The sequence below is a fragment of the Paroedura picta genome, chromosome 11 (assembly GCF_049243985.1).
Source record: "Paroedura picta isolate Pp20150507F chromosome 11, Ppicta_v3.0, whole genome shotgun sequence".
In the NCBI taxonomy this organism is placed as follows: domain Eukaryota; kingdom Metazoa; phylum Chordata; class Lepidosauria; order Squamata; family Gekkonidae; genus Paroedura; species Paroedura picta.
In genome coordinates, this window is record NC_135379.1 from 10,955,953 (window position 1) to 10,976,948 (window position 20,996).

Consider the following 20,996-nt stretch of genomic DNA (forward strand, 5'->3'; position numbering starts at 1 on the left):
ACCTATTTCATGGCCGGTGCGTGGTATGTATCTTGAACACAATGCTTTTGATAAGAACCGAAGACCGACTGGAAAAGGAATTCCTTTATGAGGAGAGAAAAACCTTTTCATTCTTGTCCAACAGCATGCGCTAGACATAAGGGGCAGCTCAGTGCTATTTCAGTGGCGCATCTCTGGCATTTTTCAGTTCTCGGAGGTCACCTGCTATTCATCCATCACAAAAAGCGACCTATTGCAAATCTATGTTGACAAGCCATGGGGAGCTTCAAGGAATTTCTGGAGTGTTGAGTAGCTCAGTGGTTACAATGGACAGAGTTACTTTGATACAATCTCCAAGAAGTCTTAGTTATATTAGCCCATTTGGCTTGTCTTTCAAGGTCAGGAATCTTCTAATAAGGCAGAAACAATGAACAAACCCAAAACTTTTCCCCATCCAGAGTTTAATCAACATACCGCACTGCCATATTACTTCCTCCGTTTCTTTCCGGCAATTGGCCTTTTCTTTTGTTTCCTCTCCCACGTGAACTGTTTCTGTATCCTCAGAAACTCCCATGCATGGATACCAAGTAGTAGTAAGTTTTTGAAGCGATCAGCACAATTCATTTTCAATAACTGCCCTTGGAATCAGACATACCGTATATACTAGCATATAAGTCGTGGGGGGGGGAGGTGCGGCCACTGGCGTGCCGGCGCCCATGCCTCCCTCCCCCCCCGCCACAGTCCAGTACCGGTCTGTGGCCTGGGGGTTGGGGAACACTGGCTCTATGGGTAAAATAATAGATTCAAACGGATAGCCATGTTGGTCCGAAGGAGCATGACAAAATTTGAGTCCAATGGCACCTTTAAGACTAACAAAGATTAATTCAAGGCATGTGCTGTGCATGCGCACTTCCTCAGTGTGCATGCACACCAAAGCTCACGTCTTGAATAAAACTTTGCTGGTCTTAAAGGTGCCATTGGACTCAAATGTTGGGTTAACTAATGTCTCGGAACATCTGTATTCTCAAAATTATTCATGTGAGTCTAAACATACACCACGAAGCTACCCTGAAAGTTTGAAAAAAAATCTTAATTCCACATCAAGAGACCCTCAAGAACGTGCTGAAAATAACTTGTCTAAAGCAGGGCTCCCATTATTCACTGTCTCTCTGGGGAACATCTATAAACTCAACACTGCTTCCAAGATTCAATGTTGCAAATAAATGACAGTATTTGCTTATAGTAGTACCAGTGAACAAGAGGGAAGAAGAACAGATGAAAGAAAACGGGATTCTTTAGAAGTGAAGACAGGAGAACAAGGAAAAAGATTTGAAAAAGGACAGCTCTGGAAATGGACAGAGCACCAAAGCCACCCCCTTAAAATAACACAAAACAAACTTCTAAAAGACCTGCCTAAGTGATCATTCAACCTGGTATTTTGATCAAGAAAACACACACAAGCACACAGTGTCCTATTTATTGATCATGAGGACTTTACTTCATTAAGCATGAGAACCCTCAATATACAAAATTCCCCAAGCAAATGGTGAATTGACAGACCAGAAGAATACAATAGATAGCCCCGTTCAAAGCAGTCAACCTCCCTGTAACTTATACAGAATACAACACACAACTGCTGAACTTTCTGCAGAGGGTCGCTAACTTTAAATTACAACTAAGATACACAAAAATAATACTATATAAGTTGGTTTTTTTTCTTGATGCAATAACTTTTGATATCTGTTATCATTAGGGTTCTGTGAGGTCAAAGTGCATCGACTGCTCACCTACCTTTACAGAGCTGTGAGCCACTGGTCCCCCCCCCCCAAATTCTAAACTTACAGAGGTCAATGTTAGAATAGCACTGATTTTTCTTCAGAGTCGAGAGACGATGTTTTGCACCCATTTAGCAATCATGAGAACACAGGAGGACTGTGGTCAGCCACCTGAAAAAGAAAAATAATTGGAACTAGCCTCTCTTGGCTTGATAAGCTCTTGATAAGCTTGGCTCGACAGTCAGAAGGCTAAAACCTCCTGATCCATCTACGTAATGAATGCTTCGTGGGCTGTCTCCACCCCCTCCCCAAGTCCCCTCTTTTGAAATCCAAAGCAAAGTAATCCTGGTTTCAGCCCTAATTTCTACAGTAGCAGTCATGATATTAAACATGGAAACATCATGTGCGAGTGTTTGAAGGACCTCATAAATTATCCCAGGAGTCCTTACAAGAATTTTGTAAAGCATATCAGGATTAATCCCCTCTATATCATAGACAGGAAGAACAGCTACAGAAATTGGTTTGCCACCTTGCGTGTTAGTGGCAGAAGTGAGATCTGGAACGAGAACTCTGTATCTGTTATAGACCATCTATACCAGGTTCACTCAAGCAGGGGTTCGTGGAACCCTGGGGTTTCTTGATGACCCCAGAGTTAATTAATTTTATATGTATTGTAAAATTGCTAAGCATTCGTTGCAGGCTTTCTCAAGCAGGGTTTCATTAAACCTTGTGGTTTCTTGGAAGGGTCTCCCAAATGGGTGGGAGCTAATTAGTTTTTTATATTTTAAAAAATAAAAAAAATGTTAAACATTTATTGGGTGATATGACCATATATGGTCATGCTGACCTGCTCCCCCCCTCCCAAAATGGTAGACCTGGAGGGAAAGAAAAGGGGAGAGGGTCCTGGGTGGCCATAGACAGAGCTAACCTTCCCAACCATATTCGGCATGATTATGCTACTTCTGGGGTTTCTTGCAGTCTGAATAATGTTTCAGGGATTTCTCAATGATAAAAAGGTTGAGAAGGGCTGATTTATCCAGTGATATGACCATATATGGTCAAGTTGACCCATCACTCCCATTCCAAGATGGCCAATGATTGGCTTGGAGGGGTGGGAAGGGACGGGCCTGAGGTGGGTGTGTACACAGCTACACTTTCCAACTACACTCTGCATGATTGTGCCACTTCTGGGGTTCCTCAAAGCCTGAAGAATGTTTCAGGGGTTTCTCACGGATGAAAACACTGAGAAAGGCTGATCTATACTATGGAAAACAAGTCCCACTGGAAAACTCAACCTTCATATAAATCCCACCATATTGTTTGTCCTGTAAGAGCCTCTTGTGGCGCAGAGTGGTAAGGCAGCAGAAATGCAGTCTGAAAGGTCTGCCCATGGGGCTGGGAGTTCGATCCCAGCAGCCGTCTCAAGGTTGACTCAGCCTTCCATCCTTCTGAGGTCAGTAAAATGAGGACCAAGCTTGCTGGGGGGTAAATGGTAATGACTGGGGAAGGGAATGGCAAACCACCCCGTATTGAGTCTGCCAGGAAAACGCTGGAGGGCGTCACCCCAAGGGTCAGACATGACCCGGTGCTTGCACAGGGGATACCTTCACCTTTTACCTTTATTGTTTGTCCTGTATCATGGTTTGCTTCCAGCACTTCGGCAGACAGAGCATACAAGTTAAACTATCTATGGCAAAGTAGCCGAGGGGCAAAATGAAAGTGGGAACACTGGAGGGGGGGATTTAAAGGGGCCGTTCTTTTTAACTTTACTTTTTAAGACAGAAGTGGAAAGAGTTGCTACTGGTGCTATGGATACAAAAGCTTACAAAGGTTTTCAGAGGACCGTCTTCGGCATCTACAAATGCTTCCGCAGTACATACACTCATATCTCCCTCTGCCTTTTAATAGGTACAGCTCTACTGTGGAGGCTGCTTTCATGAGGGTTCGTCTCCAAGCATGGCTGCAATGTAAACATGTAAAAACAGAATTGCTCGGGAGAACACTGTTATAAAGGGAACAAGGCTGGTAATAAAAGGGGAAATCGCTCCTTAAAGTGGAAATTTTCAAGATGGCTCTTTTTATAAAAGGAATAAGATTGCTGTTTTACTATCTGAAAAACTGACTCTTTTCTCCCTTCATGCTGTTCACTGGGTGCAGTGTTTTAATTTAATTGTTCCATATTTTTTGTAATCCGCTTTTTTGGTACTCTCTCTTGTACGCATAATGCCAGGCGTTACTGTGTCTATCTATTATTTCCTAAGTATGCTCTGTACCTGAGGATACCTAAATCTGTGGATTGAGGCCACACTCGCACCAAGCAGATTTTTCTGCAAATCTGGATGACCCCCCCCCAGTAGGTTGTAAATGAAGAGAATAAATAAATCAAAAGCTTGCATCCAGATGAGCACAACTGACCCTACTGGTTTTGACAGACACACACACAAACAAATATCAGCACCCCAACAGGATGGAAAGTGAGAATTCCACAGGACAGTGCATCATGGCTGGATTTATCCTTGTGCTTGTGGGACTCTATAAACATTAAAAGCTATAAGAGCACTATAGGATAATTCAACTCTCATAGCGAGGCTGTAACTTCCATAGCAGGGATACAACCCATCCCACCAGATACCAGTCCCACAGGAAAGGAACGCATGGTGGCAAACCTTTCAAAGGTATAGCCATGCAGCAAGGTTAACGCATGCAAAAGTGATTCCCAGCGGACCAGTAGAACGTTTAAAGGGACAGTCATTAGTCCTGCTCTCAGAAAGATCATGAAGCAGGTCAGAGATAAGAAAGGGTGGACAGTGTTAAAAAATAAGAGGCACCGAACAAGATATAATCTGCACAACAACAATAAAAAGAGCTTTTCTCTTTTATGCATATTATATGATCCGTACTCCCCCCCCGACTATATCCTTTTTCTATTACCTTCTTGATCGTAACTACTCTACTGGGATCCAAAATTAACGTATACATACGAATCTTAAGAGGCAGAATAAGTTATATGGCATGACTTGTTTTACCATTTCCTGAAGTGCAGGGCTCTTGTGATAAAATCCCCCCTCTCCATTTGGACCCAAAACACACACAGCCTACACAGTACGCAAGAGATGTAACCACATAAAAAGAGAGGATTGTTTCTCAGTAGGCTCTCTTTTGCATTTCATCTCCATGTTATGCATATTTCTTAAGAGTGGGACCATTTTTGACAGCTGCTCTTAATCCTGGGGAAGTAACCAGACTACCACCACCATTACCGCTACTCATTCATGCTCCTCCACTAAGAACTCCAAGAACACTGACTTCCAGCCAGCAAAAATCCCATCCCAGCCTCCTTCAAACATCCTTTCTCGGCTTTCCTTCCATTTGTCAAGAAAACCTCTGTGCAGCCCATGGCTCTTTCTCAAGCCCTGTCCAACACGCTGCTTACTTGTCATTCAGAAACAAATTGCAATATGCAACAAGCTTCACAATTTACCCTTTCGAATTCACATGTTGTCAACAGGAAACCAAGGCTGAGTTAAGAAGGACTTGCCTAAGGCTACATTGTGACTTTCTGGATAATGAAGGATCTGTACCTTCTTGTGGCTGGCCAGTGACCTCGGCCACACCATTCCAGCCATTGAGGCCTATGTGAGTAATGGCATTCAAAACAGTGAGATCAGAAAGTTAAATTCAATCGGGGGAAATGAATTCTAAAAACATATACGTAGGTCACACTTGGAGAAAGCCATCTAGGGCTCCCGTAGGATTAGTGTAAAGCAATGGACTATTAAGCTACTTCATGAGTTGCTATCATCTTTGCCTGTGGAAGGAAAGCACACTTCCTGTTATTGACAAAAGCAAATTCTTCAGGAGCCAAAGGGCAAGGAAAGGGAGAGGCAACACAGCAGGCATCTTATTCTACAATGGCAAAGCCAGATAACAAGAAGAGTTGGTTATTATACGACGCTTTTCAGGATGAAAACGGCTAGACCAGCTCGTGAAATGTGAGTACTTTTTCCTTTGCATTGGAAAAAAAATCTTCCAAGGCCCAGGGCAGAAGATTCCTCCTCCATTACTTCAGCATCAAGAGCCCACCGCCTCAAACAAGGCGAAGGGACTGGACAAGGTGAACAGCTGACATATATTTTTAAATGCAGCCATGAACAGAAAATGCATCGGAGCAGGACATTCACTGCCTTTCAAGCTATAAATATTAGAACCGCCAGCAAATGCTGGCAGGGGCTCATGGGAATTGTAGTCCATGGACATCTGGAGGGCCGCAGTTTGACTACCCCTGCTCTAATGCAATAACCATCCTGTTCAACCATCCTGCACCATCTAACCAAGCCTTGCCCACCAGACATGAATCATGACCTACCAAATATCTGACAGAACCCTGTTCTCCTGCCCATCTGCACAGCTACAAGGATATAACAATAATGGAGGTTTCTCAGTGCCCCATGAACCACCCGTATCCACGAATCCAAGAATTCAGCATGGAGTGTCGTAAGTCGGGTGGCCTGTTCAAGCAAAGGTAAAGAATCCATGGCTCTCACGCATGGGGGAGTCCAGGAATCATAACCATTAGATAGGGAGTTTTTAATGGAAGTCATCCTATAGACCGATTATGCACTGGGAACTTCACTGCCCCAGCTCCTGTGCAGGAGCACAAATCGAGGGCGGATGAGGTGCACCAGGCCAAATGCTCCCCCATGTGGGTGCAGGAAGAGGTGGGGCAACCTACCACAACTAAAACTCCAGCCTGCAGCCCGGCATGAAACTTCCAGTGCATAAACGGTAATAGTGAGCAAACACAAGCATTCTTTTGTGTCAGTCATGATCAACAAATAATATTAAGCTTCTGACCACGATGAACAGCGTGGTAGACGAAAACTATGATCCAACTTCCCTGTCGCACAAAACATGCACACAAATAAACCTTGTTATCAGCAGCCCGTTGACTCCATGATCTTCTTTAAATGTGCCGTTCCAGCCCATGACAGATAGGCCTGCCAAAACGGTTGATTCACGATGGCATTAACCTCCCATTTTCATCCACAGGAAATTCCCAGCCCAGAAAACCTCTCCCGGGCCAACATTCCCAATATCCAGATGACCGAAGTGATTTTGTCGTGCCTATGCAAATGGAAATAACGGCAGAAAGGCTACCGACAGACCACAACTTTCCTTCACACACACACACACGTTGTTTCCATTTCCTCACTCCCCAAAAGAATGGCATTGTTTCTAGGACACCAAGTTCCGGGAGAAACCGTGTGAACTGCCTCCATTTAAAAGCAATGTAGGGGAGAAGAAGAAGAGTTGGTTCTTATATGCCGCTTTTCTCTACCCGAAGGAAGCTCAAAGCGGCTTACAGTCGCCTTCCCTTTCCTCTCCCCTCAACAGACACCCTGTGAGGGAGGTGAGGCTGGGAGAGCCCTGAGATTACTGAAGAAGAGGAGTTGGTTCTCATATGCCGCTTTTCTCTGCCCAAAGGAGTCTCAAAGTGGCTTACAACCGCCTTCCCTTTCCTCTCCCCACAACAGACACCCTGTGAGGTGGGTGAGGCTGAGAGAGCCCTGAGATTCCTGCTCAGTCAGAACAGTTTTATCAGTGCCGTGGCGAGCCCAAGGTCACCCAGCTGGCTGCATGTGGGGGAGCAGGGAATGAAACCCGGCATGCCAGATTAGAAGTCTGCATTCCTAACCACTACAACCAAACCGTAGGTCAGAACCCTATAGAAGACTTCACCTTCTCCTTCTCCACGGCCCAATTTCTGCAAAAGTTCATTTATACATGCAAATCATCCTGCAATGCTGCAATCCTCCTGCAATGAATATGCAAGCAGGAGCTGGGCTCCAGTTTTCAGGTACCTTAAATGTACCGACAACCTCTTCTGCGGCAGCATAAACATGAATATTCTCTCCTTCGGGACATAGAACATCAAGGTCAGTTCTCACCATCAGCAACAATTCACAATTGAATCATATTCTCTCCTCCTCCAGAACCCTCCCTTCAAGGAGAAACTGGCCGGGCCACACATTACTGGAACAGGGAAAAGAGATACAATTAGGAAAACCAAACTGGTGTGCCAATGGAGGAAGCTGCCTTGCAGCCGGTCAAACCGGTGGCTCGTAATGTGAGCTATCGTGAGCAGCAAGGAAGATGTCTAGGAACTGGGGCAGGGGATGTTCCCAGCCTGCCTACCCAGGAAATGTATTCTGGAGCTGCTGGAGATTGACCCTGGCCTTTATGCCTGCAAAACTCACACAGAGAGATCAGTCCTGCTGCAACAGGCAGACATTTTCCCCTGCAGGGACCACGTTTTAAAGTTATTAACACAAGACCAAGTTTTAAAGTCACTAAGGGAGAAAGGAGAAACGAGGTGCGAGTGGTTTTGTACAAACAAGTAAAGAAAACCCATTAGCAGCCAGTTGCTACAACGGTTGTGGCTGAACTGACACACACAAAAACTATTAGCAACCTTCTATCAACGCAGATCACACAGGCTGTCTGAATAGGGCCTATCTCTAGAAAGGAGAAAGCTGGCAAATCCAATGCAGACAGAAAAATAGGAGGGGGGTCCAATTCGGGAGACAATGGCCTGAAGGTGGCGGGTCCATCACCTACCTGTTGTCTTCAGGCAACTTCCCTGCAACCAGGTTCATTTCTGGTGAGAAACCACCTTGGGGAAAGGTAAGTGAGAAGAGAGCCCAACATCTGCAGGATCCTTTGGCTTCCAAAAAAAAAAGAGCCTTCCCCTGCTTTCTATGCATCTATACCAAATCCAGTTTTAAACATGCCTCCGTGACTAGCTTGGTGCCGACTGAACCTCCGACTTTGCAGCTGAGATGAATCATTTATTGAGATAAGGAGACACTGCTGCTTCCCCCTCCCCCCAAAACCTAGAAGCTTAGATCGTCTATTTAGGGTCACATCAGGTAACAAACATTGACTTAAGTGTCTTAATTTTCTACGGACTATGCCTTCCGCTCCAGGAAGATAAAGGCCTTAGAAGCTCGTTTCTAAATCTGACATGGCATCAGAGGGAGGTTTATACTTTCTCTACAACCGAGGACATTTCCACTAGCTCCTGTCAAGCAAAGAGCAACCTATTCAAGCTGACGATTCCCTAACAGGTTATTCTGAAGTTTAACACGCTGCACTCCAGCCGGGGACAGATTCAGCCCAGCGTGATTTACAGCAAGGAGAGCTGCTTCTGAGAATGACCTCAAGAGAAAAGAGCAGGCTAATCAGCAGGTAAGAGCAAAAGATGCACGGGTCGGCTGGACAGTTCTCCACAAAAGACTTGTTTTGACAAGCGGAAGTTAGAAAAAGAGGGGGGGTGCCCCTTTATGTTCCTGAGGCTTCAGCTGAACTCTGCTAAATATACCTTAAACCAGGGGTAGTCAACCTGTGGTTCTCCAGATGTTAGTGGATTACAATTCTCATCAGCCTCTGCCAGCGTTTGCTGGCAGGGGCTCATGGGAATTGTAGTCCACGAACATCTGGAGGACCACAGGTTGACTACCCCTGCCTTAAACATCAAGTGTCAAGCAGCAGAAAGACCAGACAGGCCACACTGTGTTCTTACTGGGCAAGCACTGCTGGTGGTGGTGAATATCAGATGCCCCGTGGCGTCCATGAAACCCTATGGTTTGCAGCAGGTTCCCTAGTTCCCAAGTAGCTGGAGGGAGGGACCCCAGTGACTCCAGGTCAGGCTGGATTCTGGAGAATTTTGGTGTGTGTTGGGAGGGGGGAATCACTTGGGCGTGGAATTGGGGTCACTGGGGGTGGGCAGGTAGTTGTGAGTTCCTTCATTGTGCAGGGGGTTGGACTAGATGACCCTGGAGGTCCCTTCCAACTATGTTTCTGTGAATGGGGCTGGCAGAGCTCTCCCTCCTGTCCAAAAGCTCCTCTGACATGAAAGAGAAAGGGGGTGGAGACAGGTCCCTATGTGGTATCAGTCCTTTAAAAAATTAGTTTTATTATAGACCTATAAACAAAAAACACGCCAGAAAAAACAATAACAACAGAACAATACCATCTGGTAGCACATATAGAAATAAATCACCATATTATATTTTAGCGCTCGATCAGAACAACAACAGAATTGGTAAGATATTATTGTTCTGACCAATCGAGAAAAACACGAGTGAAATAAGAATCTATAACAAACCAGAAACTGGACCAAAATCCAAAGGAACTAAAGGGGAGGAGGAGGGCCTTCCATCCAAGTTGACATTCTTCCTTCATAAAATTATATAATCCAATTCAACATCACCTTAGTCCAATACAAGAAAACCACAATAAAAGGCCCCCATCCAATTAAAGAACATTCTTAAATGAGAGATATCCAGGAAATTCCATCAGCGACTTTATAAAACCATTCCAAATTACCACAAAGTAATCCTTCTTCTTTCTCTCCTGAATGCATATAATAGGGGGTTTTAAAGCAAGCTGTAGAGAGATTTCGTTGACGGGACAAACAGCCTTCCTCACAAGGCCCCAATCCAGAATCCCCACCTCCTCTTTGGTCCCTTTTCCCCCCTTGCAGCCAAGTGGCACATCCAGAGTTCCACCACAAACTCCAGCATCATGGGAAGGTTGACCCACAATCGGAGCCACTTGCCACTGGAGGGGCACCCCCGAGGAGACCCCTTCTGCGCTGTCAGACACCTGCTGCTTTCGCCACCTACAATAACAAGGTGTTCTGCCTACCAATGGGTCTGAGAACCCAAACAAACCAAAGCCAGTAAAATGTTAACTCAGAGCAGCTGATCAACCTGGCCTTTCAACCTATTAGGGCAGTGGTCCCCAACCTTTTTATCACCGGGGACCGGTCAATGCTTGACAATTTTATTGAGGCCCGGAGGGGGGCTAGTCTTTTGCCGAGGGACGTCGCCACCGCCTGAGCCCCTGCTCCGCTTGGCTTCCCGCTGGCGCCACTGACTTCCCACCGCCCGCTGGGGGGCTCTGACAGCAGCAGCTGCACAGTGCCTCACCGAGGGGGAGCCCCAGCCATGGCGGCCACTGGAGAGCGCCAAAGGTGAGCTGGCGGCAGAGTGGCAGGGCAGCCCCCAAGGCAGCAGCCGGGGAGGAGGACGAGGAAGAGCTGCGGCCCGGTACCGACTGATCTACGGACCAGTACCGGTCCCCGGACCGGGGGTTGGGGACCACTGTATTAGGGCATGCCCCGTACAAATGGCCCCTGAGAGCCGTTGTGAGCCTCAAAGAGGTGTACTAAAACAATAAAAAGAAATCAAGCTGACAAACATTTAAAAAGCAGATTTCAAAATTATTTTGCACTGGAATCCACTGTCCAGGTCTGTCACCTAACATGGCACAACGTTCAGCCGTTTCAGATGCACCAGAGATGGCCCTCACAGATTCTTCCCCAAATGGACCACAGTAGGGCAATGCACTTGTGGTCTCTTACAGTAAACCACCACCACAACAACGGAAATGTTTAGTTAACAAGGTTTTTTTTTTAACACGCAATAAAAGAAAACAGCACTTGAGTATTTCTCCTAAGCCCTTTTAGCATATAACGGGTCAATTAAAAGAATGCATTTATTGTTAGTTGCTTCCTGTTTTCACATTCAACAGGGGGGTGGGGAGATAAACATCAGAGCGTGTACATAAAAGCCTTACAACCATGGTTAAATTACCTCTAAGGAAAAATTAAAGCTAACAGAGCAGACGGAGGGAAGCTCGCTGACTGCAGACCCTGGGAGAGGTCAGCGAGTCTTCTGCAGGCGTGTGGGCTCAGATTAAAGATACAATTCACCAAGCTAAGCCACACCGAAACGAACATTCAGGAAACCTAGCTAGCGGACGGCACCGAGTTCTCGCGTGTGACGCTAGCATTCAAAAGGAGAAAAAAAAATCTGTCCTCAAAGTACCATTCAAACCGTGTGCAGCTTCGTACAATGCAATTTGCCCGGTGTAAAAGAACAAAACAAAACCCTCCCTATATTCTATTTCCCCTGTGTCAGTACGGTTTGTTTAAATGGCTCTGTTTCAAGCACCAGGGGGCTGGAGGGGTAATAGAAACAAGAATGAAAAGCCCTGGGTCGTACCACTCTAGACACACACAAAAATTTCAATTTATACAAACGGCTGTGAAATATAAATACACAGTTTCTTGAACATACCCCAAGACTGAAAGAGTCTTTTCTGTTGGATGGAGACAATGCCCTTTAGTCCAACTATGATTTAGTACCATGAAGACAAAAAGACCCATGTATTTATTTTAGGCCTGGCTGACTACAGTAATCCAAGAAACAAAACCATCTTTAAGCAAAGGGAAAGAAACTAGGAATGATCCTTCGCTGCAGAATTGCTGGGTCAGGGTCATAACAAAATGGGGTGAGCATTCAAGTATCTTGATGCAATCTTTTTCCTGCCCACTGGGGAAGCGTACGCATTTTATTTAGGGCCTTGGGACTACGACCACTGCTGATAGAGCAGTTCTGTTTCCCGGGTGGTGTGCAGAAATGCAGAGTAACAATCTCTCCTTCTCACAGGGCTCACAATCTACGTGATACTCGGCCATCATGACAAAATGAGGTTTATAAACTGTTACTGTCCAACGAAATAAGGCTTTCCAGTCATCTGTCGCATTTAAACACAAATGGTCAGTTCACACCAAATAATGCCGACTAGAAAAAGTAGTACATGACATGGAATGGCAGTGAACTATTTCCTATCCTTGACTGAGCAAAAGTGGAACATCCCCAATCATTCTGCTGACACCACTAGCCCTCACTGCCACGTACCCTAGGAAAGGGGGAAACGGCCACTGTTCTAAGGACCACTCTTCCACTAATTTTCTGCAATTTCTTACAGATATCTGAGTTAGCATCCTTTGGTTAGACCAGGCTTTCTCAATCAGCGTTTCCGGAAGCTCTGGAGATTCTTGACTGCCTCGGAAGGGTTTCCCAAATGAGTGGGAATTAATTTCTGATATATTTTTTAAATTTGTTAATATGACCAAATATGCTCATGTCGACCCGCCAGCCCTCCCAAAATGGCCAACGATAGGCCTGGAGGGGTGGGAAAGGGAAGGGCCCAAGATAGGCGTGTACACAGCTAAGCTTCCCGACCATATTTTGCAAGATCGTGCCACTTCTTGGGTTTCCCGGAGCCTGCAGAATGTTTCAGGGGTTTCTCGAGGGTAAAAATGTTGAGAAAATCTGGGTTAGACACATACACCCAAAGTACTATGAGAGAGAGAGAGAGAGAGCCTGCATGCAGCGAACCATTTCAAAATAAGAATCATAGAATCATAGAGTTGGAAGGGGCCATACAGGCCATCTAGTCCAACCCCCTGCTCAACGCAGGATCAGCCCTAAGCATCCTAAGGAGACAATATTGTAAACAGAGCGGCTGGGACTGGAGAGCCAGAGGGTCTGGCACTGTGGCCCTGGGTGCTGATATTGGCCTACCAGCCTACTGAGCATGTTACATTTTTTCTCATGGCTAACGGAGTTGGCAGGCCCTGAGAACAGGTTAGACTGCTGCTGTCCAGCAGACATCTCCTGTCCTCTGCCCAGGAGCCAGGGAGCAGAGAGTCTTAAGCAGATTTAATAATAAGCCAGGAAATATCCAGGAGACACGGCACAATGGCACAGCACACAGCTTGCAAAGAGAAAGTCCAACCCCAGGCACCTCAAGTAGTAAAACCTAAGGATCCAGCTGCCGGTAAGAACAGACAGTACAAGCCCAGATAGAACAAATGTTTTACTCAGTACGAAGAAGCAGCCTATGTCAATGGAATTAAAGAAGGTTAACTAAAGGAGACAGAATAACGTCAGAGGCCTCAGGCTTGTGGGAGGCTAGCAACAGGAGAACATCTCATGCGCTGTTGCGTCCAAGCGCAAACTAGACCAAGGCGATTCCACATACAGGGAAGAGTTGGGATTCCGGAGAGGAACAAACCCCCTCCCCAAATGCCAACAGCTTTCTTGGTGACCATCACTGAACGCTTAACTTATACGATCGGAGCTCTCAAAGTTCTTGGAGGGAGAATAAATGAAGCAAAGGACTCTCACAGAAGGCTCCCAGCTGTTTTCATTGGCATTGTGTGCCTTGTGTGGAGAAAAGAAGGAACAATGGTATGCTGATAAATATAAAATAAATAAAATCATAAATCTGGCCCCAAAACACCTAGCCACAGTGATCCATGGTATGGTCACCTCCAGGCTTGATTACGGCAGCTTGCTCTCCTTGGGCCTTCCCTTGACCTTGCTCCAGAAACCACAGCTGGTCCAGAATGAGGTTGCCCAGGTTCTCACGGAAGCCCCCTGGAGAACCCGCAAAAGGCCAGTCCTTCAGCATCTGCACTGGCTCCCAGTTGAATTTCAGATTTGGTTGAAGGTTCTGGTACTGACTTTCGAGGCCATACGTGGTCCAGGCCCTGTATATCTGAAGCATCGCTTATCTCAATGTCCCCCAGAGAACACAACCGTCAACCAATACCAACCGGCACCAAGGAAGTACACTTGGCTTCAACCACTCCAACCTGGTGGGACAAGTTCCCAGGTGATATCAGGGCCCTGATGGAGTTTTTCCACCAGGATTTTGGTTAAGGCCAACGAAAACAAATGGAAGACATGGGCCTCCTCCCACCCCCCCCCACCCCCACACACACCTTCAGACGGCCAGAACTTGACTTCAATTGGTGCTGACATCTTGCTTTAACTCTTGTTTTTAACTTGCTACTTTAATTTTTTTCAACGTTATGGCTTTCATTGTTTTAATTCTTATGCAACCAACATCTGTGTAATCTGTTGTTCACTGCCCCAAGATGGCTAGCTCGAGAGGGGTGGTATGGAAATCGAAATATAAATAAAATAAATAAATCTGAGTGCATTAGTTCAGCAATTTCAATAAGAACGCAGAAGGTGGGGAGGGGTGAGAGAAGAAAAGCAGAAGGGACGAAAAGTACTAAATAGAATTTTGCAGGCAGACACAGGGCAACATAAAGCCAGAATGTAGGGACCAGGAGGGCTATTAATTTGTTTTATATACACAGATGGAGTAAAAAATACTTTAAAACCAAACATATTAGGAAATGTGAATGCGATCCAGATCTTGACCAACGGCACCTCCAAGACTAGAGCTGATAGGGTGACACAAACACAGAGACTGTCACATGCTATCCTAAATGGAGTTATACCTTTCTAAATCCACTGAGATTAATGGGTTTAAAAGGGAGTAAATCTGTTTAGGACTGTACTGCATGACTGTCGTCATTTGGTTGCAGCTGTGATTAAACTAGAAGGGAAAGGGGGTGGAGGTTTCATTGAAGCTTCCAAAGAATAGTTATTCGTACATAAAAGGGGGAGATAGCACTGTTCCCGCAGAAAGGAAAGGGTATTTTCGTCCACTGTCATGTTCGCTCTCGTTATGTTCTCACTGCCAGTAACCTTGCCCAGAGCAAAAATGCAAAACAAAAACAAAAAAATCCAAAGAGCAAAAATGAACACACGATAATCTGTTCATCTACAAACGTCCAGGAATTAAAAGAGCTAATAGAGAAGACGTTCTAATTTATTTTCCTTACCCATTCCCAAATAACAATCCTCATCGGTCTAACACCAGGCACTTAAACGTAATAGGAAATTATTAATCGATCTCCAAATTAACTGGCTTCCAAACCACAGAATTGGATCTACACAGCTGTCCCATGGGGGAGGCAGGAGGAGGGGGTCCCCTTTGACCACCAAAAAGACTATTCTGCAGATCATAAGACCGGCCTGAACAAATCAGAAGGGCCTGGAGTAACAAAAGGAATGACGTGAGATTGAGTTAAAAAGTTGGCTGGACCCAACCCACGGCTTTTGAAACGCTTTAATGCCCTCCTTTAACTAGGCTTTAACAAGGAAACTTGTAAGGCCGCGCGGCAGAATCATGTACACAAGAATCCGAACGTGGACACCACAAACTTGGATACCGCAAACTCCTCCAGAACTCTTGCAGCGAAGGGCCAACAAACATTCTGTTACTGATTATACGGAAAAACTGCGAAGAGATCTCAGGAATGCAAGAACAATGTGCTAAAAGATACGAGAACCGTGAGTGGCAGAATCAGGAACGGCACAAAAGGAAACTTCATGAAAGAAACGGACCTTGCTCTGGCATTAATTTCCTCCCCCCACCCCACCCCAGACCGCCGTTCAACTTCCCTGTTCCCTGCAGACTTTGCAGTAACTGTCAGATGCAACGACATCACGTCATGCATCATCTGGTTTATGCAAGCTACATGAGTGAGAACAAAGGAGGAGCACGGGGCAGTAGGCATTGCTGCTCACTTGGATGCACGGGGTGCATATCGATGGGCAAGAATGGCAAAAGAGCCGATAAGGCCTGCAACGCCACTCCCTCCAATGCTAAAATGCCCGTTGCAAATGCAAGCCAAGGTTTAAGAGGCTGTGGCTCAGTGGTAGAGCCTCTGCTCCGCATACAAAAGGCCCCAGGTTCAATCCCCGGCATCTCCAGCTGAAAAGGACCGGGCAATGGGTGATGCTGCCAGTCTGAGTAGGCAATCTCAATCTTGGTGGACTGAGGTTCTGATTAAGTATAAGGGAGCTTCATGTATATGGGAACTTCATGTGTTCAAGTTCACTGCAGATCTCAGAGAAACTGAGTTACGGAGGGAAATGCTGGGGTATGAAGCTGCTTCCCCCTGTTTTTCCTGTGGTTGAGAACTTAAACAGTTCCGCAGGGCCTGCAAGGAGGAGCTATTCCGCCAGGCATTCGGTTGAGACCAGATATATATAACCAACATGACCAATGGGCCCCTGCTCCCCGCCCCCCCTCAGAACACCACCTATACACTCTGGACCTGTTTGTATGTTACAATGTTGTATTGTTTATTGGTTATACAATTATAATGTTATATGTTTAAACCCACAGAGTCCTAAAAAAGAATTTTATAATTATAACCAGGAGTGGGCCACGATCACTAGACTGCAGATCCACCCGAAAACCCATTCCGCATCTAGAAACCTCAACAATGAGAGATGTGATCTGACTCCATTAGTGCTTCACTGGAAGAGCATTAAGAGAGGAGATGTAAGACTCCAAATTCCAATGCTGTGAATAGTTCCTCACCAACCCTTCCTCTGGCACAGTTCTATGGATACAGCATGGATCCATCGGCTGACGACGTCACCGTACAGGAATCTTACTCCGAACCTGGAACATTCGTCTGCCAGCACTACAGCTCAGAAGATCATTACATAAGGGCGTTTTAAGGCTCGGAAGACTCTTTCGCCTGTTAATCCCACAACTGATAGAATTCCTACAAAGTCAGCTGTCTGCAAATGACAAGGCTGATCTGCATGAACGTACCACAACTATTTCCAGAACTTGCCGCAACATATCTTAATTGTGGGAAACCGTAACTTGCAAATGAAAAAGCAGACGCAGTAACAGCACTGGTGAAAAATGCCGTCCAGGGCTGACCCTGTTTAGTTTCTGAGATCTAATAAGGTCAGGCTACCTGGGCCATCCATGTCAGGCAGCAATAACAGTGGTTACTGATAAAGACCCGTCATTCAAGTAAAAGGCAAAGTAAATCAACCTTTATAGCAACGTGCATGAAATCTGAACCCAAGAGAGCTGAGAGATATTATTTTTCTGAGGGAGATACAACCATTGCAGTGGGAAATCTAAAGCATGTTGACCTCACAGCCTTTCAAACAATGGCAGGAGGAAGAAAAATAGTCTCATTAATCACCTTTTTGTCTTTGAGCAAGAGGCCTCCAGCAGCCACCCCTGCAGAAGGAGACCTATCCAGGGCCAAAGATTTGAAATAACATTCTGGACACAAAGGTTCATTTCACGTCAGTCTGGTTGATAAATATCATGCCCACAGGACTGCACTAAAACTATGCCTCTCTGTATCAGACACAGAAGAGATGTATATTCATTTCTTTTTAAAGCATTAAAACTATATCACATATCAGGAAATCTTCCCATTTTATAGGGCCATTCTAATGGAATATTTTTTTAAAAAAATCAATACTTCTTTCCATAATACGTTTTGATTGTTTTCTTTACATTGATTAACTCCTGGGGTTAGTAATCCGGCATGTAAACAAACTAGAAAAATTTACTAGCAGGGCAGAGAGGACATGCCACACCCCCAGCTGTGCTTGGATTCAACCCAAGCCAGAATGCAATGTAGGTTTTGGCAGGAGGTTAAGCCAAGTCAAGCATAGATTTTACACACAGAGGACACACCAAAAAAATTCATAGCCCCCCTTTGCTTTGAGAAGTGCTAAATAAATACAGTGCCACTGAAATCATTGGTCATACTGGTTTGAAAGGTGGGTAGATATTTTATCCGGACAATTCTGATATGACAATATAATGTAAGTATTAATCCCTGATTAATCGACTGTTGCCGATCAAACCATTCCACAGGTTTACTAATCATGCCTTTAAGGTAATTTCCCCCTTGTTCACAGTTATGATTCCAAAAAAAGTATTAAAACCAGATTTGCTTAATATAAATAGTAAATTAATACTGTAAAGCTGAGCAGAGTTAAAGACTAGCCAATACACAAATGGTATTTAGGAAGAAAAAGCGCACCGAATATTTTCAATAAAGTCATGCAGGAAAATAAATACATTCCAAATGTTTTTTTTTTTTATGTTGTTGACTTTACAAGGTATCGGAATTTCTCCCAGAATTTCCAAACAGCTCTTCAGCTCAAGAGTTTACTCCTTGACGTAAGGCTCCTTGCCAACCGGTGCCGGAGCTCATCCACCCTACAGTTCTACAGCTGCCTAGACTACTTTAAGGAGGTGTATTTCGGACCAGACTGGGCTCCTGCTGTAACACATCAAACGACAATATCCTCACTGAGACCAATTTTAATTTCTGACACATCCCAGTTGAGTCCCAAAGCAAAATGAACAAATCCTCAAGACAGCAGTCCCAACCAGCAATGCACTTAGGAATTTTGAAAACAAGGGACCCACAGGGTCTGCATTGCCTTTCCCTAGAGATGCATCCAAACCGCACATACTGTCAAAAACCAAAAAAAGATCCAATCATTGTAGCCCTTTTGTATGTTACGGGCCATATCACAAGCACACGCACTATCACAGAGGACAAGGAAAAACTCGGATTTCTCACACTGAATACACTCCGTAAAAGGTAAGACAATAAAGAGTGACACATCTATTGCCTGTGACACATTGGCCTAATGATAAAAAGTAATCCAGCTTTCAGAGGCAGAGAAGTAACTGTAGGGCCTTGCCAACCCAATACGAAAAGACATCACATTCCACCTGGCCATACCTGAGAAGGAAAGGTAAGACCATTGGCCAACCTGGGACCAACAACCATTCGACTCTGTGCCTGGCCAAAGCTGTCCTGTGAAGCAATCCTAACATCTGGCTGTTACCAAACATTAATACAACGCAGCTGAAAGTCACTGATCAGATCTGTTTTGTTTTCCTTCTTCCTTACCCCCTTTCTTTCCGTGCGTCAAACATCGTATTCTTAAGCATTATGTCAACCAGCCTGAACGTAGCAGCAAAACGCTGGTCTATAAACGCACCAGGTAAGTGAGAAAGCTCAAGAAGTTCAATCATCTCCCCAAAGGGCTTTCCCAGGACAGCGCACCACAGAGCAGCAAGAGCCGATAAAAACGCCTTGCCACGTGCCTCTTCCACAACGTGGGCAGCACCACGTGCAAGGAGCTTCCCATCCCAGAAGGGCACCAGCATGGCATGTGGGCGGATGCCCAGAACAAAATCAAGCCTGCTTAGGTGACACCGCTTCTACATGGAAAGCTGTCACCAAGAAAAGTTATTTATTTAGGGCTAGTGAAAAACTGAACCGGTCCTGGGATAGGGGAAAGGAAGGGGAGGGGAGGGGAGGGGAGGGTAGGGGAGGGTAGGGGAAGGAAGGAAGGAAGGAAGGAAGGAAGGAAGGAAGGAAGGAAGGAAGGAAGGAAGGAAGGAAGGAAGGAAGGAAGGAAGGAAGGAAGGAAGGAAGGAAGGAAGGAAGGACGGACGGACGGACGGACGGACGGACGGACGGACCTCTTCACACCCACAATGAACTGCCCCCCCCTCCAAATCTGGCATCTCCCTCATCTCATCCCGATAGGGTAGGGATGGTGACATTACAACAGAGAAACACATTTTTCAATGTTCAAGTTACAAACCACGTTAAGTTTTCCCTCAATTGCTTTTCGGTCCAACCAGCAGTCAAAAGCAGAAACACCTCCCCCAAGTATCTTGTCTCATCTCAACTAAAAATCTGATATTTCTTAGGATTGTGCCTTTCCATCCCTTTTCCTTAGCAGGAAAGGTTCTGCCTCTCCTAACCATACAAGGGAGAAGAGCGAGGGAACGCTGTGACTCCATCTTCCTATCCATTTGCTCACACACTGAAGGAATGCCTCTCTTTGCCAGCTATCTCCGAAGGATATTTGGCCTGCTCCCTTCAACACTTGGGAGCAGAAAACGGAGCATTTTGCCAGGTCTGTTAATGAAGCAGGGTCAGACTAACCAAAAATGCTACGGAGCCAGGCCCCAAACGAATGAGGGGAACCTAACAGGGCAAATATAGGTCTCTCCTCCTCCAAACAGACCACCACAACCCCCCCATGCTTACAGCTGTGAAGAAACACAACAAAACCAGTTTCTAAAGCTGGCCAGCATGAGGGATATGGGGGGGCCTGTTTTTTATATACTAGAATGTTCCTAGGAGCAGATAAAGCCTCTGCCACAGTCCCGGGGTGCACCGTAAGGCACCTGAGATGCCCAAATATGCCTCCGAACCAAACTTCTGCTTGTCATTGCTTCCTAGCAAGGGAAAGGACAGAGTCAGAGGCCAGAAGCCGACTCATTCAAACAATCAATTCTCAGAGGACAGCCGTGTGCTCTTTTGACAGAACCCCAAAATCTGTGACCTGAGATGAATCCAAGACACCCTCTCTGCACCCGCACAGGGCAGCCACTCCTCCCCACCAGCAAACCTCTAGCAATTATGGGTGGGGGGCGGATTAAACAACCAATGGCCAGAGTCACTGGCTAAGCCCAAATCACCCTTTGCTCAGGAAAACTGGCCCTGCGGACAAGGACGACAGGAGGCACTCTGCACATGCTCAGGGCCAGTGTGTGCGTGTCTCCCACAGCAAACCATCCATGGCTCAAGTTGCCCTCTAGTTTTTTCTTTCCAGGGGTGGGGGAAAAGACGTCCTGGCGGGCATCATTGGGGTG

At 45.7% G+C, this 20,996-nt stretch overlaps 1 protein-coding gene across 1 annotated transcript in view; it reads right to left on the reverse strand.

Moving 5' to 3' along the window:
- Window positions 1-20,996, reverse strand: part of CCNY (cyclin Y) — an 88,139-nt gene that overhangs the window by 66,478 nt on the left and 665 nt on the right. The window lies entirely within an intron of this gene.